The sequence below is a fragment of the Gorilla gorilla genome, chromosome 9 (assembly GCF_029281585.2).
Source record: "Gorilla gorilla gorilla isolate KB3781 chromosome 9, NHGRI_mGorGor1-v2.1_pri, whole genome shotgun sequence".
Taxonomy (NCBI): Eukaryota; Metazoa; Chordata; class Mammalia; order Primates; family Hominidae; genus Gorilla; species Gorilla gorilla.
The window spans coordinates 44,803,029-44,820,508 of NC_073233.2; positions in this window are offsets into that span (position 1 = coordinate 44,803,029).

The following is a 17,480-nucleotide window of genomic DNA, read 5'->3' on the forward strand; positions in this document are numbered from 1 at the left end:
ACTCTGCCATTTGTTGGCACTCGTTTTTCTTCTCTCTTGCTTGCACTGATGAAGCTTGCAGCCATATTGTGAAGTGCTTTCAAAAAGCCCTCTGTTAGAAGGGACTGAGGGAGGAATCTCACCAACAACTTAGGGGAGCTAAGTCTTTACCCCCACAATTAATGAGAAACTAAATCCTGTCAACAACCACGTGAATGAGTAACAAAGCAGGTCCTTTCTAGTTAAGTGTTGGCATAGATGAAGACTAGTATGAAACTCAGAGCCAGAGGTGCTAAGCTGTACCTGGAATACTGATCCACAAAGACTCTGAAATTGAAAAAACTATATATTATTGTCTTAAGCTACTTAATGTTGGGTGATAACTTATGTGACAATAGTTAACTAAAGCATGTAGATTAACAAATGAATTTCATCTGAATTCTAGACACATCTCTATGAGGATGGGAGGAAGTGGTGTGTTGAGCTAATTTCCCCAAGTGTTGAACAGAGAAAATGGCTTGCATTCTCTTGAAAATAAGCAATACAAAGCAAGTCAGAAGCAAACTTCTTTCTCCATATATTTTTATGCACAATAAGTGAAATAATCAAAATCAAAACAGTCTATACAAGAAGACACAGCTATCTAATTATTGGAATTAGCTGACCATGAAATTAAAAGTTATAAATGTGTTAAATAATTTACAGAAAAATATTAATGTACTTTGTAAAGAGATGGGCAATTTCAGGAGAGAAAAATAAAAATTAAAAAAACCCACAAAATTCTAGTCCTAAGCAATAAAAATATTAAACCAAACATTTGTAATCCAGAGAATTAAATTTAAAAATATTATACTATATAAAACTAAATTAAACAATCAAACTAAATTATATATAACTGAAATCCTAAAATGACTAAAAACATAATAACCAAAAGTTTGAAAACATGATAACCAAAGTCTTTTCAAATGTGATGAAACACATTCAAAGAGCTTAGCAAATCCCTGTAGGATAAATATCAAATTAACTACACTAAGGCACATTATAGTAAATTTCAGGTGAAAAAACAAAAACCGAGAAAGAGACAACTTTAAAATCATGAAGGAAAAATAAAACACTTTATTTAAATAAAATCTGAAATCATTCCTCACCTTTGAATTCTAACTTATGTGAATTTATGTGAATTCACATAAATTATGTCTAATTTATATGAATTCCTAAAAGAAATTTCTCAGAGTTAGAGAAATAATACTTGTTAAAACTTAGATTTACAGGAAGAAATGAAGGGTGCTGGAAGAGGTAAAAATATATGTAAATATGAAAACTAATTTATTTAAAGCATAAGTATTTAAAGTAGTTATCTGTAAAAGTAAATGTCTACAGAAATAAAATATATGGCAAAGTAGAAAAAAGATGAGGGAGGTAGTAGATTAAAGTACACACACAGTAATAATGCATTTCTATTTTTGTAGATTAATGTAACACTGCTTTAAAGTAAAATGTGATAAATTAAGAAAATATATTGTAATCTTTTAGTCATTTAGGCAAAATAGATGAGAGAGGGAGACAGGGAGGAAGAGAGAGAGACAGAAACAGAGACAGAGAAAGACAGAGGGAGAGAGAATAATAGAAAACAAATGCAAACACGGTAGACTCAAACCCAAACGTATCAATAATATTAAGCTGAAATGGACAAAGTATTCAAATAAAAGGAAGAAGCATACAGAGGATCAGAAATGTTCATAGGAAATAGTATAACAGATGCAGACGTCAAGAGTTCTTTTTAAAAAGGCATTTCCATCATACATAGTTCTATTCTTAAACGTACATTAAGTCAAGTGTTAAAAATTATAAATATCTGTGAATTGCACCAAGCAACCTATATTTATTTATAGAGAGAAACTGCTCTTTAATCCCAAATGTTCCCATGTTACCCTTTGCAGTCACTTCCTCCCATGTGAAAAAAACAACCACTGTTGTGATTTAAATCACCATAGATTAGTTTTTCCTATTTTAGAATTTTAGAAAACAAGAATCATCCAGTATTCATTTACTCAACAACATGTCTGTGAGATGTATGCTTGTTGCCTTGTTGTTTCTTATAAAAATTATATTTTCATTGTGAGTTAGATCAAATTGGTGACAAGCTTAAATCCTTTGCATTTTTTTTTTTTTTTTTTTTTTTGAGACAGAGTTTCACTGTTTCACCCAGGCTGGAGTGCAATGGCGCGATCTCAGCTCACTGCAACCTCTGCTTCCTGGGTTCAAGCAATTCTTCTGCCTCAACCTCCTGAGTAGCTGGTATTACGGGCGCCCGCCACCATGCCTGGCTAATTTTGGTATTTTTAGTAGAGACGGGGTTTCACCATCTTGGCCAGGCTGGTCTCGAACTCCTGACCTCAGGTGATCCGCCCACCTCAGCCTCCCAAAGTGTTGGGATTATAGCCATGAGCCAGGGCGCCAGGCCCCCTTTGCATTCTTACTGAATTTTTTTTTCAGTACTTTTTCTAATAATTACTGGGAGAGGGCTGTTGACCTTTTAGAGTAAACTTTGCCATAAATAATTTGTCAATTGTAATGTCGTTTAATGATATGCAAATTAGGAAATAAGGGAGAAAAGTGTGGTAATTGAATTTAAACATTTTGCTTTAAGTTCAGTATAAAGTTTGAGCTATCATTAAGATATAAGTAATGTGAAAATATTGAGTAGGTACCTGGAGGTTTGAAAAAATAAGTTAATGCATATAAAAGAATTAGTATAGCTCTTAGAGGATAGGAATGGCTTAATAATTATCAAGTGCCATATAAACTACAAGGTTTGAAAATTATTCATTTTATTTCTGTCCTTGGTTGTAAAGAATGAGGATCTACGACACTTTTCACTACTATATCGGGGGAAACAAAAGCTCTTGACTTTCAATATTATGCAGTCATATAGGCTTTTAAGCAAACTTAAACATAAAATATATATTAACTGTGGTCACCATGTTATACAATAAATCTTTTGAACGTATTCCTTATGTCTAACTAAAATTTTGTATCTTTTCGCCAATATCTTCACAACACTCCACTCAACCCATAACCACCCCAGCCGCTGGTGACCACCATTCTACTTTCTACTATAAGATCATATGCCACACATGGGTGAGATCATGTGGTATTTGTCTTCTTAAAAAATGCCAGAAGTGTGGATGGAAAGTGTTATCTCTACAAAAATGATAACCAGATGAAGTAATGTGTATGTGAACTGGCTATATATAGTCATTCCAATATAGCCAGTTCATATATGCATTACTTTAAAATATCATGTTATATACACTCCTTCCCCACAGGGCACATAAACTGAGACCATTAACTTTCATTATCTCAAAGTTTGCTATTGTACTCCACACTTTTCTCTATACTTATTCCTCCAGTTCTGTTTTTGACTTGGGTGGATTCAATGGCTACGTGGCTAGAAGACCTAAAACCACATCTTCTAACAGCTTTAATATTTATTACACTCCATTTCACACACATATTTCTATTGGGAGATGCTGGGACCTGCATGTTATATACACTAAATATGTACAATTTTATCAGTTAATGTAAACAATAAAATACGATTCTTTTTTAAGAAAGAAAACACTCAAATAAGAACTTTTACTTAGAAGTCAAAAAAGAATGATTTTTACCTTTAAGAACATACATTATATTGTTTGGAATTATTAGACATCTTTAAAGAACAATTCCAAAATACATTTTTTCAATATATGTATATATTCTCCAAGTTTTATTATAATATATAATACAAATATTTATTACATTATATTATATATTATAAACTAAGATTTTAGTACTTTTCACAGGGTTAACTTCATACAGAGAATATTTTTTGATGATAAGTATGTTGACTAAGTAGCATTTATTCTTTGAGCTCCATAAAAATTCTACTTTTCTGAAACATTGTGCATCTGCACCCTCTCTCAGCCTAACATGCCTTTTTGTTTTCTTCATGGTATATCTTACGTTTTGTAATTATTTAATTGATTTTGCTATTTACAACAAGTGCCATGATGAGGATTGTCATGAGAAGCATTTCTTTCTAGACAGAGAGAGATATAAATGTAATGTTTTTCAGGAGCAGCATCTCAGGTGATGACAGGTACCAGCATCTCCCAATTACGTGTGTGAAATGGAGTATAATAAATATTAAAGTTGTTAGAAATGTTGTTATAGATTTTCTAGCCATGTAGCCATTGACTCCAACCAAGTCAAAAGCAGAACAGAGGCAGGGGTTGGGTATAGAGAAAAGTGGCGAGTACAATAGCAAACTTTTAGGTAATGAACGTTAATGGTATCAGTTTATGTGCCCTGTGGAGAGGGAGTGAAAACATGAGCATTAGAGAAACATAGCATTTAGAAAAAAATGCCACATGAATGTTTTAAAAATAATATTAGAAGGTGACAGAATTAGTACAAAAATGTGGGCTTTTTTAGCCAATAGGAGAACAGTGAGGGGCAATAGAATATACTTCTGTAAATGAAGTAAGTTAGTCTTTGACTCTGCCTACCGACCTCCACCTGAATAACATGTCCTGTTCATTTCCCAGATAGGAAAAATCTTCATGTCTTTGTCATTAGTATTTTTTTTTTGCAATTTGTCAGATTCTATAGAAAGAATTTTTTTATTTCCAAATTCTAAGTGGTAGGGGATATGCAAATATCATTAGAATAAAGAACAGTAGTTATTTTTTATATTCTGGCTTCCTTTTCATGGGTTACCCAAGCAAAAAGTGAAAATAGTATCTCACATAAAAATTATGTTTTTGTGAAAGTTATGAAAAGTATGAAAGATGTGCAATATGTGTCCTTAAAGTGTGATCTTAGAACTAAGTGCACTTGAATCATTTGATTTTTGATGAACAGTTTATATACACAAAATTATTATAACATTTTCATTAACTAAATGCCAGAAATATTCCTATTGATATTTTTCATGTTTAGCAACATAGCCTTTGATTATATCTTCAAAGTTAATACTTTTGTAATATTATTTCCACATTAAAATAAACAGGCAATCCATCCATTTTTCTAGAATGGTTTTAATACATTTTTTTTCAGTTCACAAATTTTTATTGGTATTATCCCAAATGTTTAGGATTTTTGTAAAATATGGAAGTATTTCTATCAAGTGCCTTCCATATACAAGCTATAACATTTTACACAATTTTTAAAATTTGTTTTCGTACAATTTAAACCTTATTCTTTCTCCCCTGCTCACATATTTCTGGTCATCAAAGCTATAAGATAAATTGATTTCCTGAAAGAAACTCTGACTCTGAATGCATTATCATCCATGTGAGTCAACAGAATGAAAACTCTTCCTACATCAGTGTGGTGAGCAATATAACTTAGATACACACAGAGGTTCACGCAAATCACACACACAGACACACATATGCACATATAGTAATGCGCCTATACTAAGAGTACATGGAAACCTAAACTCCACTAATCTTAAACTAAGTGTCCATAGGCATCTCAATTTCCCATGAAGCCACTTCAGCACCATTTAGCAGGAAGGGAATGTGATGAAGGACACATTGGAAGAGCAAAGCTGTCATACTGGATATTGCTTAGAATATTTTAGTTTTTTTAGTTTTATAACAATCTGTTTGCATGTGAAATTGTTGCTTGGGCATCTCTCAGGGCCTTAGAAGATGACAGAAGTGAGGAAATCTGAAACTTCACTTTCAACACCACTTACTGTATGGAAAATGCTGTGGTCAAATTAATCTTTAAAAACATTCTTTCAAAATGAACTTTTACAAGACACAGATAAGGGTGAAAATGGGTGTTGTCAGAGAGGAAGCTCAAGTTCAGAAGGGGAAAGAAACCTCAAGTAAGTAAACCTTGAGCTGAAAATAAGGATGATACTAGACACAAGTTCCATGTCTCTAATCTGAAAATCCAAAGTCTGAACTGCTTTAAATCTGAAACTTTTTGGGTGCTGGCACAAAGCTACAAGTGGAAAATTTCACACTTGACCTTGTGTAATGGGTTGCAGTCAAAATGCAGGTGTACAACACACAGTTTATTCGGCATCCCTAATGGAAAAAAGACCTTCCCAGCCCCCTTCAGATGTGATATGTATTTTCTGCACATGCCTAGATTCCCCCATGTAAGCATGTCCACAAAGTGTAATAAAGTGGTGCGTGTTGAGGCTGGTTGTGCCAATGGCAGGTGTCCCAACTTGCCCCACATAGGGCCAAGACCTACATGCATTACTCACTGGGTGTTTTTCTTATTCTCTGCTCTGTGATGTAAATATATTTTTGTAAATGTAAAAACGGCCAGCAGATACCCCATGGGTAACAGTGGTAAGGAAAAGGAAAGCATGGGCCAGGTACGGTGGCTCATATCTGTAATCCCAGCATTTTGAGGGGCCAAAGCTGGTGGATAACCTGAGGTCAGGAGTTCAAGACCAGCCTGGCCAACATGGTGAAATCCCATCTCTACCAAAAATATAAAAATTAGCCAGGTGTGTTGGCGGGTGCTTGTAATCCCAGCTACTCGAGTGGCTGAGGCAGAAGAATCACTTGAACCTGGGAGGCAGAGGTTGCATTGAGCCAAGATTGCCCCATTGCATTCCAGCCTGGGAGACAAGAGCAAAACTCCATCTCAAAAAAAAAAAAAAGAAAAAGAAAAAAGAAGCATGTATGTTTATCTACAGCACAGGAAGTCCAGCTGTTGAAGAAATTAAACAGCAGTATAAGTGTGAAACATTTCACAGAAGAGTGTGGCATTGGAATGAACACCAAAAATGACCTGCAGAAGTAGCAGAATAAACCATTGAAGATTTATGCTGAAGGTGATGAACAGAAGTTAATTAACAAAAGAGAAAAACACTGCATAAAACTAAAAATGAAGATCTCAATTGTGTATTGAAAAAGTGGATCTGTCAGTGTCACAGTGAACACACGCCACTTAATGGTGTGCTGACAATGAAATAAAGATCTAGCATGACGAACTGAAAGTGGAAGGGGACTGTGAATATTCAACAGACTGGTTGCAGAAATTTAAGAAAACACATGGTGTTACATTTTTAAAGATTTGTGTTGACAAAACATCTGCTGATCATGAAGCAGCAGAGAATTTCATCATCGAGTTTGCTACAATGGTGAAAATCTGACAACCGAAGAAGTCTATAATGCTGATGAACAACCTATTTTGGCATTATTACCCTGGAAGGACACTTACTACAGCTGATAAGCCAGCCAGCAGAAATTAAGGATGTCAAGGACATAATAATTGTGCTGGGATGTGCTAATGCAGCGAGGATACATAAGCATAAACATGCTGTGATAGGCAAAAGCTGATGTCCTCACTGCTTTTAAGCAGTGAATCCTTTACGGGTCCATTATTATGCTAACAAAAGAGGTAGATCACTAGGGAAATCTTTTCCGATTGGTTTCACAAACATTTGTAAAAGCAGCTTGTGCTGACTGCAGGAAAGCTGGTTTAGATGATGACCGCAAGATTTTTTTTTTTATTCCTTGACAACTCTTCTGCTCATTCTTCAGCTAAAATTCTCATCAAAAATAATGTTTACACAACGTACTTTTGCCCAGCGTGACTTTATTAATTCAGGTATGTGACAGAGTATCCTTAAAACAATAAAGAGTAAATTGAGAAGAGAAAATACTTTCTTGAACAGCACGCTAGCAGCAGCGAACAGGAGTGTGAGTGTAGAAGGCTTTCTAGAGGAGTTTAGCATGAAGTATGTCATATATGATGTTGCCAATGCTGGGAACACAGTGAATAAGACGTCAATGGTGCATGACTGGCACAACATATTCAGTTATAATAATAAACAGGGTGATGATTTTAAAGGATTCTGTTTGTCAAGTTAGAAAAAAAATGAGGTCTGACCTCTTTGCATATGCAAAAAAAAAATTCCTTCAGGGCCTGTCACAATGTAAGCTGGAAGAAGTGAATATCAAAAATTTCTTAACATTAATAATGAGGCTACAGTTGTTCATTCATTGACGGATGGTGGAATAGCCAAAATGATTTTGAATCAAGGTAATCATAAAAATGGTGATGATGAAGATGACATTGTTAACACTGCAGATATGGTGCCTATAGACAGAACTGAGAAAATGTGTGATGGGCTTATTGAAAGACTAGAGCGATAAGCATTCATAACAGAACAAGGAAACGTGAGTTTATAAAATCAAAGAAAGACTTCTAAGAAAAAAACTTTCATTTACAAGGTCAATGACTCTGGAGGGAACAATTTAGAAAGCCATTCAGTAAAATGCCTTCTCACCCCTAGAGGACCTATTTTCTGGTCCCTCAACTGTTTCTGATGTTTCTTCTCACCTGAAAAAAAAAAAAAAGAAAAAAGAAAAAGGAATTGAAATAAGGTGTATGGTTACCTCTTAATCAAAACACAGCATTGCAGGTGGAGATGGAGAAGCTGCTATTGTTTTATTTTTGCTGTTGTTTAACAATTGATATAGATATTCTGGTGGTGCTACTGTGCTGCTTAGTTACCCTGAACACATTTTTTTCACTGTATTAGTAGTATGTCATATTTTTGCTGTTAAGTACTTGTGTATGCATGCGTGTAAGAAAATGATTGCATATTGTTTGCACATAAATTCAGTCAGGAATGATATTGATGCCAAATAATCACAGATTGTTCACATGGGTGGCTAAGGTAGTGACACCTTTTTTTCCTGATGATCAATGCACATAAACTTTGTTTCATGCACAAAATTATTAAAATATATGAAGTTACCTTTAGGCTATGTGTATAAGGCATATGTGAATCATAAATACATTTTGTGTTTAGACTTGGGTCCTATCCCCAAGATATCTCAGTATGCATAGGCAAATATTCTAAAATCTGAAAAAAATCCCAAATCCAAAACATTTCTGGTTCCAAGCATTTTGGATAGAGGATACTCAACCTGTACAAACAGAGGGCTTTGGATTCACAAAGGAGAAAAGAACTACTTCTAATACAGACAGATACAGTAAACTACAGTTAAATGATGGGTAATGGTGGAAATCTACTAAATTCCCATCAACATCAGCATCAAAAGGGGAAAACTGAGATAATCATTCAGAAAAACACAGCATAACCCAAATTGGAGTTGGTCAGGAAGAACGAAGTGATGGCATAAAATTGCATGTGGTTTGACAACTTCTCATGAGATAAAAGTAAGCAGGAGAGATTTCTAATGCAGAGGGAGATGAATTTAGATCTTTTAAAATCCTGTGGGAGACAATGATATTTAATTTATCCTCTCAATTTTTCTTAGAGTCACCAGAAAAAAAAAGGTATACTCTTATGCATAGTGCTGCATTCAATTCTGGGTAACAATTTAATAATTGACACATTCTGAGACATTGTGTATAATTACGTATTCATAATGGCTGCTAACATTTATAAATGCTTTCTCTAAGTTGGAAAATGTATTGGGATTTTTCATGTATTATTAGATTTAATTCTCCAAATAATCCTATGTGGATGCTAATTACTGTTGAATTTTTAAATGATGGTGATACAAACAGGTTTGTATTTATAAATAATGAGTTTACAAATGATGATACAAAAATGTTATAATAATTTCCCTTGGAAATCAAAAAATACAAGAGCAAATATAAAAAATAATGAAGCACCATTTCAAATCTAGTTTACTTTCCTAAAGTTAGAGTTTCCATGTTCAGCTGATAGAATTAACTTATTTCTAGTCTTAACTAAGACTTTATTTTGGTAATCACATTTGCTCTTCTTTGTTGTAAGGTTTTCATAAAATCAGCTTGCTATCTTACATCTTTTTATAGTACAGGCTCTAGCTCTTATATTTCTTGGCCCAGTTTATAAAATAGAATCCCCGGGAAGCCTGAGTCTACCTCCTTGGGGTCTGTCCAACATCATATGTCACCTGATCTTCCACTAGGATTTCAGTTTATTTTCTTCTGGACATAAAGTTCATCACAATAAGAGAGGAATCATAGTAAAGCTATGAAAAATAAAGCCTTCAAATAATGTGGTTTTGTAGTATGGAGCTGAGAGTAGGAAGATCATTCTTGGAATATTGGCTCAAATGTCACTTTGAATTGGGCTATCTCTGAACACGTGTTATTGGTTTCTGGATAGTCTGAAAATAAATTTTCTGTGTAACTACCTCACTAATCACTTTAACTAGTATATACAATATCTGTTTTATGAATTTCAATTCTTTTTTCTGAATTTAAATTTATGCTTTATCTAGAAAGGCAGATTTGAAATGGTATAAAGTTTAAATCAGTTCTGAAAGAAAATCTTTTATCACATTTTTTAAATAAGAGCTAAAAGGTTAAAATTATATTTTCCTTTTATTTATAAAAACTGAAAAGCTTCATAAAATATGAATACATTAAAATCACAAATTCATAGCTTTGATATATTCAATATTCAAATCCTCATAAACATAATTTCAGGAAATAAGTGTTTTTCTTTTAAAAAACACATGATAATGCAAAATAAAGCAGATATTTTTCAAGAAAGTGTTTGAGAAGGTATTAATTCATTTAAAGAGCAAGTATTAGGCACCTACTATCATGTCAGATAGTATGTCAGCATACTTATTCAGTCTACTTAGTGCATATAGGATAATAATGTGTACAAAATTTCAATTGAAATTCTAATTTAGCTTTGCTTTTGACTTAGTATACACCTCAGACCTGTGTCCTCAACACTTCATGAATTTAAGAGAGGGAACCTCAAGCTAAACTTTATACTTGGCCACAAAATTCATTCAGAGAAACAAGTGGGTCACAAGGATGATCTCCATTTACAAAAGAGAGTATTAGTAGAGATTTCAGTGAATATTTGCTTTCTATTTTTCTTGATGTATCTCAAATTCCAAACTTAATTCTCTTCTACCACATGATAAATAGTTGTAATGCTTGTATTTTGGGCAGACAATTTAATTAAAAATGTAACTTTCACTCCTACACCTTTAAAAATTCAATTTCTCCCATCTTGTTACTTGGCAACTAAGTCTAAGCACTTTTATGACTCAATACCCTTTATCTAGTAATTCCATATATACTTTGTTCTTTTTTCCAATGTGTAATAAACATACCCCCTTTCTCTCTACTTACATAAAGTTTAATTTGTGTTACTTTTTGCATCTCCACAAGTGTTGGTTTTCCCTCAAAGCATATAGTTTTATTGAGATGCATTATTTAAGTAATATCTTCTGACAAATGAGGTCGTGTGTGCCTGTGCATGCATATGTGTGTGTGTGTGTGTGTGTGTGTGTACGTGCACGCATGCACTCATGTACATACTCTTAGAAATGTCTGAAAATTGAGGAGTTGTTGAAAAAGAGCCTCAGTTAGTCCAAACTCAATGAACAATTGGTTTGGCCAATAATTAGGGGATGAAATGTATTTTCTTGAGAATAAGTTGTTGTTTTTCCCCCAATTGAGTAATTAATTGTTGCAAAACCTGAAAGCTCACAGAAAATGATTAATCTATCTTCAGTTTGAACCAGGTGGATTTACGGTATAAAACACTCTGCTAAGAGAAAATGGAAGATTATATTTTGTTCTTTGTTTCTCATTTAATGCTTTTTCTTAAACTTATTACATTTACTTGGTTATTTCTATTTTGTGAGGAGCTATGGTATAAACACAGCATAAAACTACAAAGCTTAGTCTTTCAAATTCGCTTGTAATGATAACTTTTTCTATGTGGGAATTATTTATTCTTATGAGTTGCATTGTAATTGTTAGTGTCAAACAGAAAGTAACTTATAAGAAGGAATATAATAAATTATTTTTATATTATGACACAAAGATGATGAATAAACTCTATAAAAATACATATGCTGAAACTTTCTGATTAATATGTTCAATGGCAGCTCTCTCTCTCTCTCTCTCTCTCTCTGTCACACATAAACGTACACACACATCCACATACAAGCACAGACATTTATCTGTGTCAATCTTATAAGCATTACTCAACATCTTTGAGCTTCAATTTTTCTCTTTTATGAATGGAAAAACATATATAAGAAATTTACAAACACCATAAAATAAATCTAAAAAATTAGTAATTCTCTGAAAAAAGAACACCCAGGTAAAACAATGCATTCTACAGATAATGACCATAGCAATTATCTCTATGACAGCTGATTGTTAAGTTGCTTTGTACATAGATAGCAACATTAATATTATGTATATTGACTACTCAAGGCCATTCCTTTGCAAAATTATGTATGACAAATTCTCATACAATTGGAACAAGATGAAATGAAAATAAAAATAGTTTGTTATTTCCTTTTATTTAATAAATGGTAAAATAAATATTATATGTCCTAGAAATCCAACCAGAAAATTATGATTCTAAGATACTGAGATTCTAGGATCCATAATATTGTTTCTTAGAATTGACATAATTAAGAATAGGCCTTAAATGATATCCAACCACACTTTAGATATATTTCTACAACAACAGCTACACTACTACAGTTATTACTATTCCTAAATTTAATACTTGATATTTACATGACATTGTACTAGCTGCCTTACTTACATTGCTTAATTTTATCCCATAGCACTTTTTATAATTCCTTCTATTACAAAGATGAAGAAATGGAAGCAAAGGACTTTGAAGCAAATCACCCCAAGTCACCAAGCAATAATACTGGAGTAATGACATCCTGAGAGACGAAATTTTTGGGTTTTTTTTTTTTTTTTTTTTTTTGAGACGGAGTTTCACTCTTGCTGCTCAAGCTAGAGTGCAATGGTGTGATCTCGGCTCACTGCAACCTCCACCTCCTGGGTTAAAGTGATTCTCCTGCCTCAGCCTCCCGAGTAGCTGGGATTACAGGCATGCACCACCATGCCTGGCTAATTTTGTATTTTTTTAGTAGAGATGGGGTTTCTCCATGTTGGTCAGGCTGGTCGCAAACTCCCGAGCTCAGATGATCTGCCCACCTTGGCCCTGCAAAGTGCTGGGATTACAGGTGTGAGCCACTGTGCCCAGCCTACTAAATATTAACGAATATGGTCCAGTACCACATTTTGGTAGAAATGCGAGTGCCTTTAATAGCAACAATAACAACAATAGAAATAGATATATGTATTTTAAAAATTGTTTTTGTTTTCTATTCCTGAGATAACAAATGACCATGATAGACATACTTCATACGGAAAATTATAGGATTCATTGTTGTGAATCCCATGTCAGTTATTTAAAGGTCTTCAGTATATAAAATCAATTCTTTTGGCTGGGTGTGGTGGTTCATGCCTGTCATCTCAGCACTTTGAAAGGCTAAGGCAGCAGGATTGTTTGAGGCAAGGAATTTGAGACTAGCCTGGGAAAAATAACAAGGCTATGTCTCTACAAAAAATAATAATATTAATATAAAAATTAGCAGGGCATTGTGGTGCATGCCCATAGTCCCAGGTACACTGAAGGCTGAGACGGAGGTTTGCTTGAGTCAGGAGGTCGAGGCTGCAATAAGTCATGATTTCATGATTACATCACGGTACTCCAGCCTGGGTGACAGAGTGAGACCTTGTTTCAATAAAATAAAATAAACAATTTTTTAAGGCTTCAATTTTTTTTTGAAAAATCTTTCAATCTAATATTTAATGGTAGAATTTGGGTGATGCTGGCAACTTAGAATGGAAGTAAAGATAGCATTGCTATTCAAACCCCCTGTGTTTTGGAAAAACATGAGAAGCGGATTCTTTATTTACATAGATGTAATATGATAAATACACAGCCATTTTTTGAAAAATAGAAAACTCTAATGTCCTTGAATCTGAAAATGGTCTTGGATATTATGTTTTCTTTAGTAGTAAAAACTGCAGCCAGTCTTTAGATAGACTTATCCTTGAGAAAGGAAGATAAATAATTTCATACAAAAGAGATTGGTTTACTGGAATGCTGGTGACCACAAAGTGGGAGTGATTCAGATTAAATATCTAAAGCTTTGAGGAGCTTTCTGACCTTTACTGATTTCATTATATAATTTGCCTTCAGCTGTTAGGGAGTTGAAAGTGACCTGGAGGAAGTTAGCTGTTTTGTGAATCTCTGAGTACAACCTGTGTCATGCACTTGAGCATGAAGTATGGCTGCAGAGACCAAGCTACAGCATAGGAGAATTCCAGGAGTGATCCAGACTTTTCAGGCAATGGAATCAAGACTGATTCATTTCAACTAAGTGAGCAACCTGAATGTCCTTGGTCATATCCAAAAAAAACAAAAGAAAAGAAATTCCTAGGAAAATAATGAGCTACTTAATGAGCAACTTCTAATTTGCAGGGTGGGGACTTCTATGAAAGGAGATGCAACTTCAATTTTTTTTTTTTTTTTTTTGAGATGGAGTCTCACTCTATCACCCAGGCTGGAGTGCAGTGGTGCGATCTCAGCTCACTGCAGCCTCTGCCTCCCAGGTTCAAGCAATTCTCCTGCCTCAGCCTCCCGAGTACCTGGGACTAGAGGTGCACACCGCCACACCCAGCTGATTTTTGTATTTTTAGTAGAGACAGGGTTTCAGCATGTTGGCCAAGGTGGTCTTGATCTCCTGACCTCGTGATCCTCCTGCCTCGGCTTCCCAAAGTGCTGGAGCAAAACAACTGAAGCAGGTCATACCAACTCCAGCCTTCAGAATTAAATGGATGGGCCTTCATCCATTGTCCTGTTTAAATTCTGATTATCAGAGACAGATAAACATTCTTCAGAATCATTCTGAATTTTAGAAAAATGTATCATTGTTTAATGAAACACATTTAAAGAAAAACAGAAGGAGATAATATTATTGGCAAAATATTCTAGAGAGCAGAAAATACCAGGCTAGTTTTTTCCAAACTACTCAGGCTGGGCACTTTCCATATTGCTTAATGTATAAGAGGGTAAGCTCTGGAATCAGACTGCCTGGGATAGCATTTTGAAACTTTTAATTGCCAAGTTACTTAGACAAGCCACTCACCCTCTCTTCCATTTAGTTTTATTTATCTGTAATTTTGAAGAATGTAATAGTAGCAGTCTTATAGGGTTATTGTCAGATTTAGTTTAATTAAGGCACATAAAGGGCTTAGTTCTGCACACAGTAGATGATCAATAGTATTAGCAAGCATATGTTGACCCTCATTCAGTCACCTGTAGAGAAATGCTTATGTTCAACAAATCCTAAAACCCCTCATGCTTCAATCCCACTACTTTTAGTCTTTTTGTTATTGATAAAATACATGAATGGGGCAACTATGGTATGATATTATGTTTTTAATTATGGTCAAGGAAAAAAAAATGCCTGGTCTCATCTCTGGCCCTAAGGAAGAGAAGCATAATTATACAACATCAGATAACAGATGTTATAAAGTCTGACCATCAACACACAGCCTTTGACTTTATCAGCTTTTCTCCAAAAATTCTGACATTGCTTTTACAATATATCCTACAAATTAAGCATCACATTAAACCCATATCAGAACATTCCGTATTTATATCTTTTTTCTCTTTTACAAATTTACTGTAACTCTGATACCAAAATATGACAGCATACAGAAAATAAACAATAAAGAAGAAACAGCAAACATATTTTTCATAGCGTGACACCCTGCAGCTGATTGGTTGTAACTGCTTGGTTGTAACTGCTTAGACTGCTGTGTGGACAAAGATTCCAAGAATGTACTTTGGCTCCATGGGAAGGACTGATCCAAACTATTGGTGGTATCTGTAAATATAGGGAATAAACCTGAAATCTCACTAGCCATAGGTGAAGCCACAAGCACCAAGGCTGGTGGCTCCACTGCCAAAGCCAGTACTGGTGCCCAGTTCACCACCAAACCTAACACCAGTGCTCAGTCCACCACGGAAGCCTGGTGCTTGGTTCACTGCAGAAGCTAGGACCACTGCTTGGTCCACCACCAAGGCCAACAATAGAACAAGATCCACTATTGAAGCTGTTGCTGGAGCTGGGTTTGCCAGTTGGGATGACTGCCACAACCAATGATGGTACTCAGTCCTCTGTCAAAGCTGACATTAGGCCCACTGCCAAAGCTATCGCTGGTGCTAATGTCATCACTAAAGCCAGCATCAGTGCCAAATTTGCTGCCAAAATCAGCATTGGTGAATTTTGTAAATAGGCAACCAGGATTCAGAATTATGAAAGAGGGCTCAAAAGCACTAAAAGAGGACTCAAAGAGTTAAAACTCAAAGAGCAAAACTGTACATGTGAAACTTTACTTCTGGGCACTTTTTTTCTGACCAGTTAGTCTATGTAACTGTTTTTGTAAAAGTACCAGGCTGTTTTGGTTGCTGTAGCCTTGTAGTATCGTTTGAAGTCTGTAGTGTGATGCCTCCGGCTTTGTTCTTTGTGCTTAGGATTGTTTAAGTGATTTGGGCTCTTTTTTGGTTCCATAGGATTTTTTTTTTTTCTAATTCTGTGAAAAATGACATTGCTATTTCAGTAGAAATAGCATTGAATCTGTAAACTGCTTTGGGATGTATAACCATTTAAGGACATTAATTCTTTCAGTCCATAAGTATGAAATGTTTTTCCACTTATTTGTGACATCTCTGATTTATTTCAGCAGTGTTTTGTAGTTCTCCTTGTGGAGCTCTTTCATCCCATTGGTTAGCTATATTTCTAGGTATTTCAGGGCTTTTGTGTGGTGATTACAAATCTAGTTTAAAAGTAAGATCTCAAACTGTAACAATCCTAGAAGAAAACCTAGGAAATACCTTTCTCAGCATGACATCATAGTTGGCATAGAATTGTTGGCTAAGTTCCTAAAAGCAATGGCAACAAAAACAAAAATTTACAGGTGGGACCTAATTAAACTAAAGAGCTTCTGCACAGCAAAATAAACTATCAACAGAGCAAACAGACAAGCTCTGGAATGTGACAAAATATTTGGAAACTGTATATCTAACAAAGGTCTAATATCCAGAATCTATAAAAACAAACAAAATCAGTCAACAACAAAAAAAAACAAATAATCCCATTTAAAAAATGAGTGAATAACATGGACACTTCTCAAAAGAAGACATACCAGTGGTGAATAAATATATAAAAAAATGCTCATCATCACTAATCATCAGAGATGAAAATCAAAATCACAATAAGATATCTTCTCACACCAGTCAGAATGGCCATTATTACTAACAGGTGTTGGCAAGGCTGTAGAGAAAAGGAAATGCAGATACACTGTTGGTGAGAATGTAAATTAGTTCGGCCATTGTGGAAAGCAGTTTGGAGATTTCTCAAAGGAGTTAAAACAGAGCTACCATTCGACCCAGCAATCCCATTACCGGGTATATAACCAAAAGAAAATAAATTGTTCTACCAAGAAGACACATGCACATGTATGTTCATCACAGTGCTATTCACAATAGCAAAGAAATGGAATCAACCTAGGCACCCATCAGCAGTGGACTGCATTAAGAAAATGTGGCACATATATACCACGTAATAACATGCAACCTTAAAAAGAATGAAGTC